Source organism: Dromiciops gliroides, chromosome 3 (assembly GCF_019393635.1).
Source record: "Dromiciops gliroides isolate mDroGli1 chromosome 3, mDroGli1.pri, whole genome shotgun sequence".
NCBI lineage: Eukaryota > Metazoa > Chordata > Mammalia > Microbiotheria > Microbiotheriidae > Dromiciops > Dromiciops gliroides.
In genome coordinates, this window is record NC_057863.1 from 126716862 (window position 1) to 126725539 (window position 8678).

Consider the following 8678-nt stretch of genomic DNA (forward strand, 5'->3'; position numbering starts at 1 on the left):
CCTTTCTTTACAAACTACAGAAAGAAGAAGCTGGGGAGGCAGGGAAGTGAGCAGGACACCTAGAGAAGACAGAAGCACGTGGGGTACACAAGTGATTCCAGCCCTACCAAAAACATATGAAAGGAAGAGGAAGGAAGGACTATCTAGAAGCTGAAAATGAAAGCCCACTATGGTGGTGGTATGACAGCCTGGGCTGTTTGGAAGAAGCCTCAGTTGCAATTTCTTGCCACAGTGAGATAACCAAAAGAAACGGGTATTATTTGGAGCAAAGGAAACCATTGTCAATCAAAGAAGCAAAGAGGCCAGTACCAGGAGGCAAATATAGAAAACTAAAGTGGCAAAACAATAGCCAGGGGATCCTAGGTACAAATAGGAAAATGTGGCCTTAGGGATCAGAGATCAGTTCAATAGACTTAAAGCTTGTACAAAGAGTTTGCATGCCATCCTTCTCAACACAATCAACATATCTGCCTCTCGAGGACTTGGTGGGTGATTCTAATTGTGCTCCTGATAATCTGAATGGGCTTCAGCTGTGGAAATCTCCTCAAGGCTTTTAGGGTTTTCCACACAGGAAACAGTCACATTTGAGGATCACCATACAAGTTCATTATCTCAATGTGCTGCTCCAACAGAAAGGATCAATAAACTATTTAATATCATTGGGACAGCCAGGTGGCACAGTGGATAAAGCACCAGCCCTGGATTTAGGAGGACCTGAGTTCAAATCTGGCCTCAGACACTTGACACTTACTAGCTGTGTGACTCTGAGCAAGTCATTTAACCCTCATTGCCCTGCCCCTCCAAAAATATCAAAAGAGATATTAAAAATTAAACCAAAAAGTGTCATGAATCTATACCTGGAATCATCTCTTATTGTGGCTATGGCATGTAACAAAATAATATTTAGCCATACCTTGGAGATATTGTGAGTTCAGTTGTAGGCTACTGCAATAAAACAAATATTGCGATAAAGTGAGTCACATATTTTTTGTGTGCATTTAAAAGTTATGTTTATACTATACTGTAGTCAAGCGTACAATAGCATTATATCTTTTAAAAACCACCATAAGGTACATGCCTTAATATTAAAATATTGCTAAAAAGTGCTAACCATCATCTGAGCCTTCAGCAAGTCATAATCATTTTTTCTGGTGAATGGTCTTGCCTCAAGGTGGGTGGCTGCTGACTGACTGGGGGCTTGTTGCTGAAGGTTGGGGTGGCTGTGCCAATTTCTTCAAGTGAGACAACAATGAAGTCTGTGGCATTGATTGACTCTTCCTTTCACTTAAACACTTAGAGGCTGTTGTAAGATTATTAATTGGCTTAATTTCAACAATGTTGCATCTCAGGGAATAGGGAGGTTAGAGGACAGGAAGAGGGAGAGAGGGAGGATAAGGCAGGTTGTCCCTGAAGCAGTCAGAATGCATACAATATTTATCAGTTAAGTTCACCATCTTATATGGGCACTGGTTCATGGTGCCCCAAAGCAATTATAATAGTAACATCAAAGATCACTGATTACAGATCACTGTGACAGATAAAATAATAATGACAATAATTATCAAAATGTGACAGAGACACAATGTGAGTACATGCTGTTGGGGAAATGGCACTGATATACTTTCTTGATGCAGGATTGCTACAAATCTATTTGTTTAAAAAAAAATCACATTATCTGAGAAGTGCAAAAAATGAAGCACAATAAACCAAGGAATGTCTGTATTATAAATAGAGATGATTCAAAGAAGTACAAATGGGCAGCTAGGTGGCAAGTGGAGAGAACACAAGACTTAGAATCAGGAAAGCCTTTGTTCAAATGCTGCCTTAGTTATTTACTAGCTGTGTGACCCTGGGCAATTCATTTAAACTCTGCCTCAGTTTCCTCATCTGTAAAAACCCTACTTCCCAGGATTATGAGGATCAAATGAAATATTTGTAAAAGCCCTTTGCAAACCTTAAAGTGCTATATAAATACTAGTTGTGCTTATTATTAATAATCAAAAGTATGGGAAGTAGAGGTTTCTGTACAGGGACAGACTTGAAAAGACTGGGAATCCAATATAGAAATACAAAGGTAAAGGGGCAGCTAGGTGGAACAGCGATAGAGAACTAGCCCTGGAGGCAGTAGGACCTGAGTTCAGACACTAGCTGTGTGACCCTGGGCAAGTCACTTAACCCCAGTTGCCTTAAGACATCTGGGGGGCAACTATGTGGCACAGTGGAAAGAACACCGGCCCTGGATTCAGGAGGACCCGAGTTCAAATCCAGCCTCAGACACTTAACACTTACTAGCTGTGTGACCTTGGGCAAGTCACTTAACCCCAATTGCCTCATTAAAATTAAAAAAAAAGACATCTGGGGCCATTTTCAATCATCCTGATATATATCTATATAGATATCTACATATATCTAGATCTAGATCTAGATCTAGATCTTCTTACTGGACCCAGATGGCTCTGGAGGAGAGAGTGAGGTTGGTGACCTTGCACAGGCCTCCCTCACTTAAATCCAATTTGGTGCAAGTCAAGACATTACTCTGATGACATGGTCCTCTTCGAGAAAGAAGGACAAACAACAACAACAACAAAGGTAAAGATGTTACATGATCGGAATCATTAAATAGTATGGACGACATGGATGAAATAAACATTAACCTATTCACCAAATCCTGAAATGGTAGAATGCAAATACATAACCTTTCTTTACAAACTATAAATAGCAGAAAGAAGCTGCTGGGGAGGCAGGGGAGGAAGTAGGACACCTAAAGAAGACATAGGCGGTGGGGAAGACAAGTGATCTCAGCATCCATTTAGGTGCATTTTCAAACTTTAGCAAGTTAAATTTAAGGGAAAGCAAGGAAAACACAACTTCTTACAGTGAATATTAAATGCATATGGCTTATAATCACCCAAGAAATAGTATAGACAAAACATATAAATGGATTCCAAAGGGTTTGTATAAAGTTATAGTGATAAATGACTATTGACAGAAGATGAACCATATATAACCTTTCAAGTTGACATCACAGAGTCATAGGGTCATGAAGCGTTAAAGCTGGATGGTACCTAAGAGATTATGGAGTTCAAAGCGAAAAAGAGGACCAGAGAAGTGAGTGAAAGAAAACAATTCCTTCCCTTAACACATGGACCATCTTTTATGAAGAGCATATAGGTCTAGATTGTCATGGGGTCTAATTCACCATAGTAATTCCTCCATTTTATGACACAGCATATTGAGATGGCCAGAAGGATTCACAATCCTTAAGATCATGGGCAAACTTCATACTGACTGCCAGTAGAAAAGACTTCCAGTAGCCAAAAACTTTCACCTAAGAATTTCCATGACCATGGCAGAGATGCTTAATATTTTTCTTCTCAGTTTCTTTCTTTCTTTCTTTTGTTTGTTTTTTGTTTGTTTGGGTTTTCTGGTGAGGCAATTGGGGTTAAATGACTTGCCCAGGGTCACACAGCTAGTAAGTGTCAAGTGCCTGAGGTCAGATTTGAACTCAGGTCCTCCTGACTCCAGGGCTGGTGCTCTATCCACTGCACCACCTAGCTGCCTCCTCAGTTTCTTCACCTATAAAATGGGTATAAGGGTGGCTAGGTGGCACAGTGGATAAAGAACCAGCCTTGGATTCAGGAGGATCTGAATTCAAATCCGGCTTCAGACACTTGACACTTACTAGCTGTGTGACCTTGGGCAAGTCACTTAACCCTCATTGCCCTGCAAAAAGAGAGAGAGAGAGAGAGAGAGAGAGAGAGAGAGAGAGAGAGAGAAATGGGTATAAAAATCTCACCCCTACCTAACTTTCAGAAATATCAGAAAAGGTTTAATAAATGTGTTCTCTTTGGAGGCTGTCTATGTAAATCTAATGCATTAATATTAATATCATTACTCCACTTGGTAAACACACTACATAAGAAAACTCAAATTATAAACCTCATGAATTGGGGAATGATTTTTTTCCACATTACAAAAGAGTTCTTTTCTTTACAAAAGGATTCACCAGATGTTTCTTTTAAATAGTAAGTATCTCTACTGTATCTAAAATTATATAGTGTTTTTGTTACTCCATAACTTCAATTTTCCCACTTCAGCTCCCAAAAGTTATTCCCTTCTGGGGAAAAAAAAAAACAACGTACAATTTAAATACAGAAGGACTTTCGAATTCTTAAACCATGATTTGTGCTTTTAAATATTCAGTTTACTATGCAAATCCACACGCTCTCCCCACAAAGAGATGTACTTGTTTTTATTAAGTCCCATATGTTCTATTTTTGAAGTATTAGAGGGGAAGATGGGGGAGTTTGAGGAGATGGTTATTCAAATACTTAAATCAATCTGTGATCTTATGAATGTGAAAATAATAAATGACTTTACTTACATGATCTAAGTTAATGTTCACAGCCCTGTTATCTAAAGAATATAGGAGTTAATATGCCCATTTTACAAATGAAGAAACTGAAGTACAGAGAGACTAAATGACTTGCCCATGGTTACCCACCCATTAAGTGTCAGAGGCAGGCTTTGGACCCAGCTCTCTCTCTTTATTCCCTTCTGGGGGAGGGGGACACCCCTACAATTTAAAATCAAAAAGACCTCTGAATTCTTAAACAAGGATTTGTGCATTTAAGTATTTACAGTTTACTATTGTAATCCATACTCTCAACCAAGAGGTGTATTTGGTTTATTGTTTGTTTGGTTGGTTGGTTTTTGGCAGGGCAATGAGGGTTAAGTGACTTGCCCAGGGTCACACAGCTAGTAAGTATCAAGTGTCTGAGGTCAGATTTGAACTCAGGTCCTCCTGAATCCAGGGCGGGTGCTTTATCCACTGTGCCACTTGGCTTCCCCCGATGTATTTGTTTTTACTAAGCCCCATGTGCTCTATTTTTAAAGTATTTGAGGGGTGAAAGGAGAAGTTTGAGGGGTTGGATATTCCAATACTTAAATCTGTGATCCTAGGGATATGGAAAATAATAAATGACATTTGTTAGTGCTATTCATTGTTGTTCAGTCATTCCGTTGTGACTAACTCTTGGTGACCCCATGGACCATAGCATGCCAAGCCCTTCTATCCTCCACTATCTCTTGAAATTTGTCCAAGTTCACATTCATTATTTCCCTAATACTATCTATTCATCTCATCTTCTTTCATTCCTTTTTTTCTTTTGCCTTTAATCTTTCCCAACATGAGAGTCTTTTCCAACAAGTCCTGTCTTCTCATTATGTAACTAAAGATTAAACTTCAGCTTCAGTATTTAACCTACTAGTGAATAGCCTGAATTTTCTTGAAGCATTTGCTGTCCAAGGGACTCTCAACAATCTTCTCCAGCACCACCATTTGAAAGCATCAATTCTACAATGCTCAGCTTTCCTTATTCCCACTCTCACAGCCACAGATTGCTACTGGAAAACCATACCTTTGACTCTATGGACCTTTTTCTGCAAAGTGATGTCTATGCTTTTAAGCATGTTGTCTATACTTGAAATAGTTTTCCTTTCAAGGAGCAAGTATCTTTTAATTTCATGGTTGCAGGTGCTGTTTGCAGTGATCTTTGAGCCCACATAATCTCATTTGATACAAAAATTTTGTGAGGAAGGAACCATATATATTAATATGCATTTTACAAATGAGAGAACCAAGGCAAAGAAAGGCTAAATGGTTTTGCCCATGGTCATATAGGTAGGAAGTGTCAAAGGCAAAATTTGAACCCAAGACTTCCTTGACTCCAAGCCCAATGCTCTTTTAAAAGTTAGCATACAAGAAACAAAGTAGATGTCCATTGATTGGGAATGGCTAACAAATTGTGGGATATAAATACGATGTCATATTGTTGCGCCTTAAGAAACAATGAATGTGATAGATATAGATAAGCATGGAAAGAGCTATGTGAACTGAGTTAGAATGATATAAGTAAGTCCAAGAAAACAATATCTACAATGACTAGAACAATGGAAATGGAAAGAACCAGAAAAAAATTAAAAGTGAATGTTACAAAATTACAAAAAACAAGCAGGGCTCCAAAGAAGAGATATAAAAAGACACTCCCTTCTACTCCACCCCTCCATGGGTGGGATGGATCCCACGCGTTTTCAGACATTTTCAATATAGTTATGTTTTGCTTGGAGAGGGGGAGTTCTTTTCTTTTTCTTTAAAAATATTATTTGTTATATGGGATAGCTCTCTGACAGGGGGCAGGCGAAAAATTTTGAGGGAAATTTTCATGATGTAAATAAACAAAATGTGTCAGTAAAAATCTTATTGTAAAAAGAAAAGAAAAACTATGGGTTATAATCGAGGCTAAACTTGGAAAAGCAGACTGTTCCTCAAAGGTACACATAATACTATCCAATGTGATAAAAGTATAGTTTCATGATGAAGAATTAAAGAATATATATCAAAAGCTGGTGAACACAATGCTACAATGTATAAAAAGAAATTATTTCAGCAAAAGAGAACATCAAATTATTTTAAAGATATAAAAGTATGAATAAAAATACTGTATAAGTCAAAAATGTTCATTAGTTTTAGAAGAAAAGAGAAAAGCTGTTATACAGATGAAAGATCTTTTTCCATGTCTTTTCTACATATTTGCTGGTAAATTGGTTGTATGTGAGAGGGAGCCAAGATGGAAAAAGAAGAGTATTAGTTACAAAATCATACTTTTCTTCCTGGGCTCCCTATGATTTAGATGCGGAATCATTACTCCCTTTTTACAAATGAGGAAATTAAGACAGACAGAGTTTATTTAACTATGCCAAGGTCACACACATTCTTCTATTTTCAAATATAATTGCTGAAAGTTTTTGGTTGAAACTATGTTTTGTTTATTTATTTGTTCATTCATTCATTTGCTTATTTGCTTACTTATTTACTTATTTATTTCTAGGACCAACTAGGTGATTCCATGGATAGGCCTAGAGTCAAGGAGAACTAAGTTCCAATGTGTCCTCAGGTACTGACTATCTGTGTAACCCTGGGCAAGTCACTTAACCCTGTTTGCCTCAGTTTCCTCATCTGTAAAATGAACTGGAGAAGAAAATGGCAAATCACTCCAGTATCTTTACTAAGAAAAACCCAAAAGGGATCACAAAAAGTTGTGCCCAAAATGAAATGACAACAATAACAGCATGTTATATATATATATATATATATACACATATATATATATACACATATATAATATAACATGTATTTAAATATTAATAACTTATTATTAGAGCCATTATTTAAAATAATATAGGTCTGTGTTTTGTTACTTAACCTAACCAGACTTTAGCCCACTCTTTCTGGAAATGCAAATGGGCAGCTTACATATACTCTAAAATCTGAGATAGTTACCTAAGTCACTGAGAGGTGAACCAATTTGCCTCAGATTATAGTCAAAATTCATCAGAGGTGAAATTTGAGGCAAGACCCTGGTTTTCTTGGTTCCCAGGGTGACTCTCTCTACTATGTCACATAGCCTCTTACTTCCTTTAAATTTTCCCTCAATGAATTGATTCAGAATGTTTATAGTTTTAAAAAAAACTTATCTAGGTACATTGTGCTTAACCTTCAAAATTACTCAACATCAAAACATCCCACTACATGTCTCACTTGTCAGCTATCTCCTTCTGTTTCAGTCAAAGGTAATCTATTGAAATAGCTAGGCTGTTTCAGCAAATCATATGGAAGAACTCAGTTTGTCTTTTCTACCTCATTGCATTTAAAGCCTCTCTTTCATTTCTCTACACAAAACAGAAGAGAAAGCATAGAAAACCAGAAGCATGATATTTGTGGAAGAGTAAAAGTTGTTTTTCCTTCAGTGAGAAATGGGCAGTTCTTTACTCTATGATGTTTTTATGCTCTCCTCATCCACCAATACTTTTTAGCCAATCTCAGTATAAATCCTGTTCCATACTTTAATTACCCTAATTCAGCTTTGATTACAAACTGTTTTAGTTTAAAAGGACACATACCCCTTATATAAAACACAATATGTGGAATAACAAAACCTTAAAAAGACACTAAACTTTGACCAGAGATTTGTTTTCACTACAGAATCAATTTTTAAAACTTGGTTTATACACTCTTCATGAACACATACATTATATATGGCAAATGAACAATGAAATGACTGAGAAAAACAAAGGTTCAATCTTCCGAGCATATTGATTTATTAAGCAATGCATGACAATTGTCCAATAAACCGGGACCAGACCTCACCAGCTTAGGCTTGGACCCCAAATACAGGTGTAGACAGACTTTCATACATCAAAAACAATTAATAAAATAAAGGAAACAATACAACATTAGGTAATCTGATTTCTAAATGGATGAAAGATTAGGGACTTTCCAAGTTGGAAGGAGAAGATTGAAGAGGTGAAATCAGTAAAGGAGGTATCCCACTCCACCCAAGTTTCTGTAAGCAATCCAAGGAACATGGAAACAATAAATGGTTGATCAGTACGAGGTCAGTTTTTTAGACAGGATATATGGGTGACTTGTGAGAAACTCCTTGCACCAGTCTTTGGATCTTTGAATCTGACTGAGTCCTTGGTCAGCATAACCTAGGTCTTTGATTAAGGGTCTCTAAATAGCAGGTGGGGGGGGGTGTCCAGCTTCCCAGCCACACAAGACTAGGTTCAAACAATGCAATATTTTTTCTCCCAATCCCCACAACTGAATGAAGTTT